Raw genomic sequence first — 13,169 nt, forward strand, 5'->3', positions numbered from 1 at the left:
GTAAATAACTTACACGTTCAAACAGCGGTTAAGGTAGAACCGACTATAATGATCGGAGAAATAAAGGATAGTCGATGGTCCGACATAATACAAGATATGAATTCGCCAGGAAGATGAAAACCGGGCGAATCTAAGACGAGGTATGCAGACCGAATTCATAAACGCGGGACTAATAAGACGGCCGAATAAGAATGCGGGCAAAATACGTATACGTTAGAAACTACATCAAAAATACCATCGATCGGTGTATTAACATCAGACAGAATCCAAATAAACAGTATACGTCACAACAGAAGATCCTTGTTACAGCCTGTATCCGATCGTTATCGTGCATTGTATCGTTTAGTTATCGTGATTAAAGCGCATGCGCAATTCCATAACGCCCCTCGTGAAATTTTGTTTCTTAGGAACGAAGGAAAAACCAAAGCACTATGAAAAGAATTTTCTATAAATGCATACGGCCACCGCTTTTATTTCACTCCGTGACTAGCATACTGTGTATTTACTCGGTTAATTTAGTGTCGGTAACCTCAGTTAAGTTAATCTAAAGTTGACGAATGATTTCTTTTGTTAAGTTTTAGTTATTTGCAAAGATCATTCGTAATATGTTTCGGTACGCGTCAAGTCGCAGATTACTAGCCGCTTATTCTATTGAAATAACAGCGGTTACATCAGTTATAGGTCCTGCATGCCATTAATTTAATTAATTTCTCTAAAAATCATCACGATAAATAAAGAAAATAGTATAACTTTTATAAAAGGTATAAACAAATTAACAAAATAAATTCAAAAAATTAACATGACATTAAAATAACTTAATAACGGGAGATGAGGTATTAATTTAGCGCACCTCAGAATTATACTATAAAGTTTTACTAAATTTTTAAGTCAGATCATAGATAGTACATCAAATAATGCTGCAGAAGCCTGTGAAGAAATTTGTACCCGTAAGGGTATGATAAAAGCAGAAGTCAAAAGACGATTCGATCGCTTTCATTCTGGAAATTTCGATGTCCAAGATGCTCCTCTCAGCGGATCAGAAAAGTGCGATCGCAGAAAAAGTGAATGATATTCTGGAAAAAGTCGAGGAAGACCGGCATGTAAGCAGTCATGATATCGCCGATGACCTAAACACGACATTCCCATCGGTGTAAGACGCCTATACAGATCCTACTGTTAACACAAGTCTTAAACAAGACCTTACCGATTGAGCCGATCAGCGAAACCCACCCTACGATGAAACGACCCAAACACGCAATGCCGACGGGCGTGCAACAACTAAACAACACCGATTACACCGATACAACAAAATCCTAAAAACAACGAACTACAAAAATACCACACATTAACAAAAACAAACATAAACCCAAACAAAACAACAAAAACAGCTAACTAAGCACTAATACACCAAAAGCTTATTCTATAACCCACAACAAAAACAAATCAGAACAGAAACCGACTGAAACCTAAACGATCTTTAAACAAGTAATCAACAACCGAAAAACAAACAATTGCACAACAAGAAACAACTGCAGAGGCCCAAGGCTGTGACCCACGTAGCTATACGTCTAAAAATCAATTTTGCTACGCAACATATCCCGCGCACGCACGTACGCGGGACATCCATCCGATCTACAATCGTGTAACGCAGACTTCCCAACGCTAGTATAGTTAATACAGACCGGAAACCTCCTCTCTGCCTGATGGGCAATCCTTCACTTGACGACTCCATCATCACTACAAGATCAAAGTTCCTTTCCTTTACACACCTTAGCCACACGCCCTAAACCGTTACACCGGAAGCACCTACTCACTCTCAATCCGTGAGATCGTTCTTTTAGAAACCCAGAAAATTATAGGCGTCATCATATAATCAAGAGAATCAACGCGGTATTATACTGTCCGCTTCCTTTCTAGGGAAAAAAAATTACTCTACCTCGTACAGGTAGATCTCCTTATATTAGCCGGAAGAAGTTTCGAGCTATCCTCAATGGCGGCTTAAACCTCGGTTCGGATTGTTCTAACAGTAGAGTTAAACCTCCAGTTATTTTTACGTTAATAATAGTTACTTAAATTATATAATTATAATATAAGGCCGTTACAGGTGATGTTACTACCGCTATAATTTAGTTTTATAAATAAATAATGTTACAGAATAACTAACAAAGATTTCTCGTACAGAAATTAATGAACGTAATTTTTTTAATTTAAAATATTTTGAACATTTATTAAGAGATAAAGAGAAAAGCCGGTTAAATGAATTGTAAAACTTAACGGCAATAAATTTAAAATAAATTCAAGGGAATTACTATTAAAAACGGAGTATAAATCATCTAAGCGAATAATCTCAAGCGCTTTATCACTTCTTCAAATATTTTATATTAGGATCAAAATCTTTAACCGATTAAGCGCTTGAATCTCAAACGTAATTTTAAAATTATTCTAATATTACCGTTTGTACAGAATTTTTTTAAATTCCTCTACTTTATAAAACAAACAAATGAAAATTGGAGGATGTGTATCGGTGAAAAAAGGTCCGAAAATTATCCTATAATTAAAACAATAATTTATAGCGGGTTATATAATATGAATACAAATGTATGCATTAGTCGTTAAATAAAATGACTAAAACTGATTTTTTTCTTTAATTTAATCTTTAGATTCCATCGTCGAAGATGGAAGTGTACTCTACTTAGTTAATTTATTTACTTTTCATAAACAGAAAAGGAATAATTTGTTTGAATTTTGAAGCTCAAATTAAATTAATTAATATATAAAAGAACTCCCGTTTTTAAACATTTCATAACAAAATTCTTGCTGTAATTTTGGAAAAATAGTTTTTGTTTTAATTAAATAACTAATCCATATTTTTCAGGTCAAATTGTAAAACCATAAACACTTCGTCGAAAATGGTAACTGATATTTATATATATAAATAAAGAAAATAGAAAATACCACTTTTGCATTTGTAGTTCTAAAGATTATTTATCAAAACGTGCCCTGCTTGACACAAGTAGTTTATGACAAAGTAAAGTAGGTATTTTTAATAATATGTTTTTTTATTTTCCTTAATATAGGTAATCAAAAGAAAGTTTTTAAAAATTAATTTAAATTTACAAAATTAAAATATATATACATATACATATTCATATATATAAAGAATGTTGGGGAATACCAAGGGGGATTTAGGCCATGGAGAGGTTGCCCGGAGCAAATAATATCCCTAAAACTTATGATGGATTTATATAAAAGACGGAAAAAACAACTAATAATCACCTTCGTCGACTTTAAAAGGGCCTATGATTGTATACACCGACCATCCATGCTGAATATTCTGAGAAACCTGGGCCTTCACCCTAAACTCGTAAACATGATAAAATTAACTTTAACCAATACCCAGTCCAGAGTGAAATTCAGAGGTAAACTCTCTCAACCCTTCTACATAAAAACTGGATTGAGGCAAGGAGACGGCCTCTCACCACTCCTTTTTAACTGCGCCCTTGAATTTGTCATGAGAAAATGGTATGAAATAAATCCCAAAAATATAAAAATGGGTACTAAGAAAAACTCCATCGCACTAAATTGCCTAGGATTTGCAGATGACCTCGCTCTTTTAGCAAATAATATTCAAGAAGCCAAAACACAAATCATGAGCCTTCAAAACCTAGCACAAAAGATAGGGCTTCATATCTCTTTCGAAAAAACTGAACTAATGGCCATAGATCCTCTGGTAATAGAGCGCATTACGGTAAACAATCAGAAAATTAAAATAGTAAAACAATTTAAATATCTAGGGGAAATAATAACTTATAATTTAAATGAAAAAGTGACATGGCAAAACAGGACAAATAAAATGATTAAATCCCAAAAATTAACTCGGTCAACATATAACAAAAAATGCCTTTCTGCTAAAACAAAACTTAAACATTATAAAACTGTAGTACAGCCAGAAGTCACCTACGGAAGCGAGACTCTTTTCAAAATCACTCAGAAAAACCGAATTGAAAAAATTCTGAAAATAGAGAGGAGAATTGTCAGAACGTGTATCAATAAAAAACACCAAAAAGAAGGCCGATGGTGGATTGTGCCAAATGAGGTGGTGTATCGAGAAATAGAGCCTCTTACTGATACTATGCGGAAAAAAAGAATCTCTTTCTTCGGTCATCTCATAAGGACACCGCAAACAAGACCGTCAAGAAATATCATTGAAAAGCTCTGGTTCCAAAAGCTAGAAGTAGGATGGATCAAAGAAATTAGAGAAGATATGAAAGAATTGGGAATTTCCCTGACCGACCTACAGAATAAAACTGGAAAAATTACAAAGCATTAGATTTAAACAAAAGACAGACAAACGACAAAATACAACGAAGAGGGTGTTTACGGATGAAGAAAAGAAAGCAAGATCTGAACGGATGAAGAAATACTGGGCAGCTCGAAAGAGTAAAATAACACGCTTTTCTCAGAAAAGATCCAACTAAAATTGACTTAAGTGGTCCCATGTTGGCCGTAAAAGCATAATAATAATAATAATAATAAAAGAATGTAGAATAATAGTAACATCATCGACCAAATGCGCTATCTTCAAACACTCCTTCCGCAGTAGGAAACGAAGAGAAATATTCGTAGTTTATTAGGATTTTTATAAATTAAAAGAAAAAATTAACTAAAGTTTTTTCATTTTTAAATTAAGATACTTCATGATTTTGAGTTCAACAGGTTAAACCCGGTGTAGCTTATACAAGTAAGCTATGCGCGTACAACGTAATCCAGGCAGTCCAGTAGTCGTGTTATTGTGAATAAGCGATGGGTTTGCGATCGGATATTTGATATTAAATTTATTATCGATAAAATTTAAACAAGCACGGGCATTTCCTATACGAATAACAAATACTCAAATTTTCGTGTACAAAAACAAGATTTTTTTTGTTTTCTGAAATAGATATAAATAACATTGATCGACGGCGACAATAAAAAGAAAAGCAAATACAACTGATTCGCTATAATAAATATATAAACACAAAGAAATGAAACAGGAAAATCTATTTACGAAGGAAACGTATTTATTTTGAAATACAATGAAACTTTTAAAAAAAATCTTATAATAACACAATGACATTTAATTTCTCTCGCTTCCTCAAACACGCTTTTTTCCTACAGACGCACACGAAAAACAAACACATAATAAGAAAAAGTGAACGTCATATTTCCTTACTTTTAACAAAGAAGTAATACAATGCCGGGTTTGAAGACGATTCTAGACGAACCGACCTGACTGGCGCCTATTCTGTAACAAAGGAAAAGAGATGAATACATCACACAGGTGTTAAAAAAAAATTATGATAATCTATAATTAGGTAACACCGTTACTTTCACAGGTTTAACAAAGGATATACGTAAAAAAAAATTCCCACTACTTTTTCACAATACTTAAACTAAATATAAATACGGTTCAGATATTTTTACGTATTTAACAGATTGCGTACGGACGATAAAAAGATTAAACGCTTGCCTTTTGTGTTTTAAGAGCTCTTTACAGATTTAGACATCGTGCCGACTGTTGAATTTCAGCGTTTTTTTGTAACTCTCAGTCATCATTTGTTACAGTGTTTTAATTAACCAGACATCCCCACCTGTTGAGCCTAGGAAATATATATATATGTTCCAGTGTTTATATATATATAAAATTACTAAACGCAACTAAAATACAACTCGTAACAAGAACATTACCAGTTCTGAGTAAATAAAGATGTACTAGATATACAAAATCATTTTCATCGGTTATAGCGCAGACGTATAGTTACATATATTCCACACAATTACAGGACCGACTGTACATAAACAATCTAATAAAGTTACATCCAAATATTAATTACATAAATAACTTAAAAAATAAATAAATAAAGACGCGTAGCAGTTCAATAATTCAAGAGATAAATGGCAACTGCTGCAAAAACTGATTAATAGATTAAACTAGAACTCAGACGTTTACGTAGGCAGTTCTCACACGGAACGCATCAGCGGTTAAAAAACATTTCCGTTGTTACAATCTCTTTTGATTATTTCAAGATGTCAACTCCGCTTGAAACGACCGCCGTGGAAGAATAGCGTTCCGTGATAATATTTTATTTTCCGGTGTTAAAAAAACCGGCCGAATCATCGGGTCAAGCAGGCGCCACAACAACGGCTCAAACATCGAAATGAAAAATTATTTTCTGCCGGAATAAGAAAGGTAACACAAAGACAGGAAAAATGCCTAACTTTAGCAGGGGATTATGTCGAAAAGTATTGTTAGTTTCATCGTCATCGAGTAAATAATTTTTCCCGTCGTTGTCTCTTAAATTATCGATAGTATAATACGGAGACGAATAAAACGAATATCGTTCTGGAAATGACTTGAAAAATACTATTACGTAGTTTTTTTTCCATAGATTACTAATAAACAGACTGTATCACCTCTAGTCCAGTTTCTCAAATTGTCGGTCGTGAAGGAATATTTTATCGGCAGCCAAAATTTGAATAAAAATGTCTATTAATTTTTAAAAAAATATCAAGAGCTATTACTTTCTGGACGGTTCTATTTTTAGGTAGATTTCATAAGAAAGCTACCTGTTGTAATGAGTACCACGATTCGACATCCGGAAAATTTCGACATATCTTCGCGTTTCACATACCCCAGACACTAAAACCACCGTTAGCTCGAAAGTTTACATACACACACACACACGCGCGAGTATATTTTACCTTCTTGTGGACACGATTACTGCTTTATTTTTGCGCCAATCACTTTCAAATTGATACATAAGATATAACGACCCAAAATCTCGGTCGAGTTCGTTAATGGGAAAAATCGGTCCATGGGGGTGGCAATGGGGGCCTTTTTTGAAAAAACCACAATATCGCTATAACTTTCTTATTAAGTAAAATATGGAATTCTTTTAAAGTTTTTACTATTCCTTGGATAAGGGCGTAAGTAAACGTATATCGCCAACCATTGGCCCAAAGGATGAAAAATGGGGTTTCGAGGACACAAAACAATCGTACCTTCCTTAATAGGCACAGTATCGAATAGATTTAAAGTTGTCGTTAATCCTGTAAACTTACATAAAACTTTTGACTTTGATATTATTGATGATTGATATTATCAACCCTTACGGCAAGGGATGACCAAAAAGTTTCTGGAATTGTAAAATGGGGCTTGTCGTACGCTAAACAAGTGAAACTTTTTTCACATGCAACCGTTGTATCGAGTAAATTTGAAGTTTTTCTTAACTTTAAGGTGGAAATTTTTTTTATCCCCTACTTGGCACCGGTGAAATCTTCCTCCGCCTTCCGGCGTGCAGAAAGGGAGTTTTTAATATAGAAAATAATCCCGTTAATTCACTCCAAACGTTGCAGGTTGTTACGATGGGTGTAAACGTCGACCCACTGTAACAGTTTGTCGTCTGTATTCTAACTTTAAGAAATACGAAAAAACAATATCGGTTTAAATATTACAAATTACTGTGAAATAAATAATTATATATCCGCTACGTTTATCGGAATGCCGTAGATATTTTATCGGCGAGTCGCAGAAAATTTAAATATGCGTGCTGCTACTCTACACTATAAATCTTTAAAAGTTTGAAACGTTGGAAAATCAATACTGAAACTCATTTCCTCAACTCATTTACTGAAACACATTTCAGTTTTTCCTTTTATTTCAGTACCTATTTCAAACTATATTTTTAAAGAATTTTCGGTATTTAAAATTAAAATCCAACTTAAATTACTTAAAAACTAATGGTAACTAATTAAAAAAATATATATATATATATGTATATATATATTTCGAAGATTATGTTTAATAAATGATATTGTAATCGTAACTTTTATAAACAGCTTACGTAAATAATCGTTACAAAACCATATACCGTAACAGAATCGTTGTAATGTGTTTCTCAGGTACACGTAACACTGTTAATCGCATAAGTAAAATTTCCGTTAACGATAACGATAGTATACGAATGATGGAATTGAATTCGTTTACATCAAACCTAACTGTTTTACTTTGAAGCGCCTTAATGAAACGCTAAGCTTTTCATCATTATCTAATATTTATTACGATTACTTCTGGTCTACTCTGGCCTATTGTATAATAATATAATGTCTTGTTGCTACCACAAAAAATCAGAAAAATTCTCAAGATATCAGTTTGATCTGCCAGATCGTTGTTCGGCGCCCAAAAGTATGAATCGGGTAGACCGAAATTTAAATAAAAATGTTAATTCGTCCGTTCATTAAAGAATGTGTAATTTTCGCTATAACCAGGCTTCCGGAGGTTCCGGGTTCGAATCCCGGTCACACATGACATTTTCACACGCGCTACAAATCATTCATTTCATCCTCTGAAGCAATACTTAACGGTGGACCCGGAGGTTAAACGCGTAAAAAAAAATATATAAAACGTCACTACCACATCAGACAAGAGAACGGTTTTCGACTAAATCTACAAACATTTACGATCTTTTTCCTCGATCTCTCCAGGTTCTTTTTTTATCCGCGGAGTACATAACAGGAGTTGTTATAAAACGCGACCCGATTTAAAAAAAAATAACGAGCTATATTTAATAAGATTAATCATAAATATTCCAATTATTTATGCGAAACAATATCGAGATCAAACGGTTTACAACAAATATGGAAAGTGTCCACCGTTTTCATCGACGCAAGCCATAACCCTGTTTTTTATATTCCGTGCGACCTTTCGAAGCGTACCTCTTCCAACTTCTCGTAATTATCGAGTTATGTAGGCTTTCAGTTCTTCGACGTGCGATTATTTCTGAATACACAATCTTTTAGACATCCCGCAGAAAAAATCTGCAGGGGAAAGATCATGTGATCCAGCCGGCCATAAACCGCTCGATATTATTCTTTCACCAAAGAAATTTTTCTAAAGGTCCGTTGTCGCTCTTGTCGTGTGACATGCGGCTCCGTCTCGTGGAAACCACGAATCGTTCTTAACCACGCGTAATCTGAAAAAGATACATTATCCAACATTTTAATGCTTTCCCGAACAAACCGATTAAACCGTCGACAGTAGTGGAGCCCAGCGGCATAATCAACCCGGTGTAATTCACGCGACACATCGATTCGGTAAGGATTGAAGTTAAGTAACCGGGTAGCTTTAAAGGAATTAAACAGAGATATTCCTTTTTCTTGCGTAAATTTTGGTAACAATTTGTTAGGAGAGTTTAAAAAACTTACAACAGCATCTTCCGATGTTTTGTCATTAACTACTGTAGTTTCCTGCTACGTCTCTGATCGCAAACGGAACCGGCCCCTCTACATTTCTTCACCAAACGATGAATTTAAGATTTATGTAGTACATTCTTACCCGGCATCTGCAATCAAAAAAAAGCTTCTAGGCACAAAACAAAAAATTTAGTAGTCTTAAAATAATTTTCCACGATAAAAATCCTTTCTTCCGTGTTCAAAACAGTTTCTTTTTAATAAAAAACACAGATGACGAAAAATAAGCGATCGATCACAAAAAAAGAAATAGAAAGTTATATCAGCCGATTATAAAAACACAATAGGAAGGTTACTGTAATAACGTTTGTAAAAAATATTTTTGCTCGTTTGCATTTTAAAACAAACTCCCGGTAGCCCATACAGGTGTGTAAATATACATATATAATATACTCATTCCTGACGTGATTAATACAGGGTCATTCACGGGAACCGGATGTTTTTTTTTAAATAATCATAAAAAATTGAATATTTATTTTAAAAAAGTTTTATTGGTACTGAAACACTTGTTACATCAAAGCATTTGTTACTTACACGTGAACGAAAAATTATGTCCGGCAAGTGATGCTCATTTTGGGCAATACATTGTTGTAGCCTTTCACGGTAGTTGGCCTCAATTCTTTGCAGCATGTCTACATCAATCTGGGTGACGTGATGACGAATTGCGATCTTTAGGTCCTCCAATGTACGCGGTTTATTGCCGTACACATGCGATTTCAGAAACCCCCGCTGAAAAAAATCACAACTACTCAAGTCGGGGGAACGAGGCGGCCAAGGAATGTCGCCGAATCTGGAAACGATCCGTCCCGGAAACAAGTTACGGAGAACAGCCATCGTTGCCCTCGCTGTGTGCGCTGTAGCTCCATCCTGCTGGAATAACACATTTTGAAAATCGATTCCCCGGTTTCGTAACTCGGGGATGAAAAACGTATTCAACATCGCAATGTAACGATCGGCTGTTACAGTTACGGCACCGTAATTTTCTTCAAACAAATATGGTCCAATAACACCGACCTTTCCTATTGGACCTTTCCGATGTGGGTCTCTTTCTTCCCGATACCGGCAATTCTGTTTGTTGACGAAGCCATTCGTCATTCGCCATTCGCCATTCGAAAATGGGCTTCCTCACTCATTAACAATAACAAATTTTCATTTTCTTCAAAAACGGTAAGCATTTGTCGACAAAATTGTAATCGCTGCTTGAAATCTTGCTCGTTTAACTGCTGCACGACGGCTATCTTGTAAGGATGGAAATGCAGGTCTGTATGCAGAATTCGTCTTACCGTACTTGTACTCATTTGAAGCGCTGCTGAATGCCTCTGAATAGAGCGGCGTGGGCTTCTCACAATGGCTTCCCTTACTCGTTCGATGTTCTCCGGAGTGCTAGCGGTTCGTCGGGGACCCGGTGGTTTTTTCTTCAAATTGAACCGCTTGTTCGAAGGTTGTTTACCCGTGGCGATATTCTGTTACGAGAAGGGACACTTGCATTACGATGGATATTAAACTGACGGCGGAAATCTCGGTGAACAGCAGTTACGGATTCGTCATTTCGCACAAAACTGTCATACGCGTACAGGCGTTAGTCTAGCTCCACGGCTCCATCTCAACGACTAAAATGTAAATGCTATGAACAAAGGAAACGTCAGACACCAGCCACGTGCTCCTCCCACCACGAACACCCGAGTACAACCCACTTCAAAAACATCCGGTTCCCGTGAATGACCCTGTATAATGATCATAAATTATGTACTGACTTTTTTATTTATAATAAATAAATTACTGAAATCTGCTTTTCAAGCGCTTGTATTTAATTAATAATATCCCAATTTACGAGTCAGAAATAACTTTTTAATTTTTCGTTCGGATAAAATTACGTTTTAAAAGACAGTCATCATTTTATTTAGAAATAAATAAATCATCAATTGAATATTAACCGTACTATTGAAACAAATAAATTTTTGAGTTACAGAATAAATTTACCTCGAGCATTTTGGTAAAAAAAAAATCACACCACTTTAAAATATAGCGTAAAAGTGGCGTAGAAGAAATTTTATCACTTCTGATTTTTGTTGTTTAAAAATTGGTATAATCATTTTTTTAGGAAAATAAAAATTAATAAATGTTTTTAGACCGATCAGTGTCAAGTTAATTATATATATATATATATATATATATATTTTTTTTTTTGAAAGAAAAAAACCACCTGTATTAACTCTTTTAAACAATAAGTGATTTTTATAGCTTTTCCAATCGATAAACGTAATGTTAAGAACGATAAATTATTTTTGAAAATCAAACGGCTGATAGATATTCTATAAATGTTAAAAAATACTTCACAAGTTTTAATAAAAAAGGAAAAATTTGTCATTAGCGCAAACAAAATAATTATTAAAATCGATTAGCAATTTTGACTACTCTATCAAACGTGAAAAAGTAATGGATTTCTTAAAATTTTCAAAGCTTTGCTTGAATTCAGCTCTATTACTTAAAAGAATTTTAATTAGTGTATAAAAAAGCTTTTTTTGAGAATATATATATTTATATAAATAAAAATGTAAATGTTCGTTCAAAATCTTAAATCTCCGAAAGTTCTTCACAGATTGCTTTGAAATTCTGACACAACGTTGCATTCGAATACGCGCGTATTTTTATATACATACTATTTATATGGCTAAGATGTCACACCTGTGACATCTTTTAGTTTCCTTTTAGGTAGAAACATCCTTTTTTTTTAAAATAGCGCTATCTGTTGGACGTAAAAGCAACAAACGCTACACTAAATATTTTACGATTCCATTTCAATGTTTCCGATACGTGTATCCGCTATAGACTAAAAAACTACTACACCGATTTAGGCGCGGGGAAAAGGAAATCGAAAGGAGAAAAAAAAGAAAAGGTGAAGGGGAAATATGGGAAAGAAAAATGGGTTGAGGAACGGGAAAGGTGCGAAAAGGAAAATGATAAAAATGAAAGTGGGAAATGAGAAAGGTTAAATTTCGTGAAGTTTCGTAATGTTCTTTTTTGTTAATATTTTATCAAACTTTCAATTGCGTTCATTTAATCTATATATATATATATATATATATATATATATATACTAGCTGTACCCTGCCACGCTTCGCTGTGTCACAGCGAAGTTTCTGCGACGTTTATCAATTGATCGTTTCTTCGATGGAGAACAATATCTCTAGGTTGGAACTGATCTCCAACTATGACAATCGCTACTTCGTCTATAGTTGGAGCATTATATCTCCGGACATGTTCTCCAGCGGGCGTTTCGTCTGCGTGAATGACAATCTTGTGGGTATCTGATGGCATCATATAAATTGCCGTTTTGAACAAACGCACCAAATTGTTCCTTTCATGAAGGAGCTTCTGTAGCTGCGAAATAATGGATCTTCTTAGCGAGGTATGTATTCCACAATGTGCATCGGTCGACTTCATCTCTATCATCACCGATGAAGTACATTTGAAGGAATTTATTTATGGTCACTATCTGAGAACGGGAGCAGGGAGCCAGCTTTGTGATATATTTGCCCTTTGATTTTAAAAGTTGGCATGAATTGAGTCGTCACGATTTCGTCATTTGGAAGTAAGAGTTATATTTCCTGATGTTCGGTAGGAAATGCTTCGATTCAGCGGTAGATCCAGCAAGTAGAGTTTTCAATGGCTCTGGTGGTGCATCAAGTTGAGCCGATTTGATTTTTCCGCCGGCGCAACATATCCCTTTCGTTTCATTATTAAAGTCTGGCAGTAGGTACAGACATGACTCATCTGGCCAATGACAACATGCCGACTTGAACTATAATCAACAGCTGGATTGTACCGGAACGCAAGACGATTGTATTGCAGATTCAGATCAGCTCTTCTTTGGGTTCGTG

At 34.7% G+C, this 13,169-nt stretch overlaps 1 protein-coding gene across 5 annotated transcripts in view; it reads right to left on the reverse strand.

The window, feature by feature from the left end:
- Positions 1 to 13,169, reverse strand: part of sfl (N-deacetylase and N-sulfotransferase sfl) — a 722,911-nt gene that overhangs the window by 297,766 nt on the left and 411,976 nt on the right. For 4 of the 5 annotated variants that reach the window (XM_075377448.1, XM_075377447.1, XM_075377449.1 and 1 more), the window contains one exon: positions 5,213 to 5,284. The exons of the other annotated variant lie outside the window; for it this stretch is intronic. The gene's annotated coding sequence lies outside the window, so the exon portion shown is untranslated. The remainder of the gene's footprint in view (positions 1 to 5,212; positions 5,285 to 13,169) is intronic. 5 annotated transcript variants of the gene reach the window in all.

Source organism: Lycorma delicatula, chromosome 10 (assembly GCF_047948215.1).
Source record: "Lycorma delicatula isolate Av1 chromosome 10, ASM4794821v1, whole genome shotgun sequence".
In the NCBI taxonomy this organism is placed as follows: Eukaryota; Metazoa; Arthropoda; class Insecta; order Hemiptera; family Fulgoridae; genus Lycorma; species Lycorma delicatula.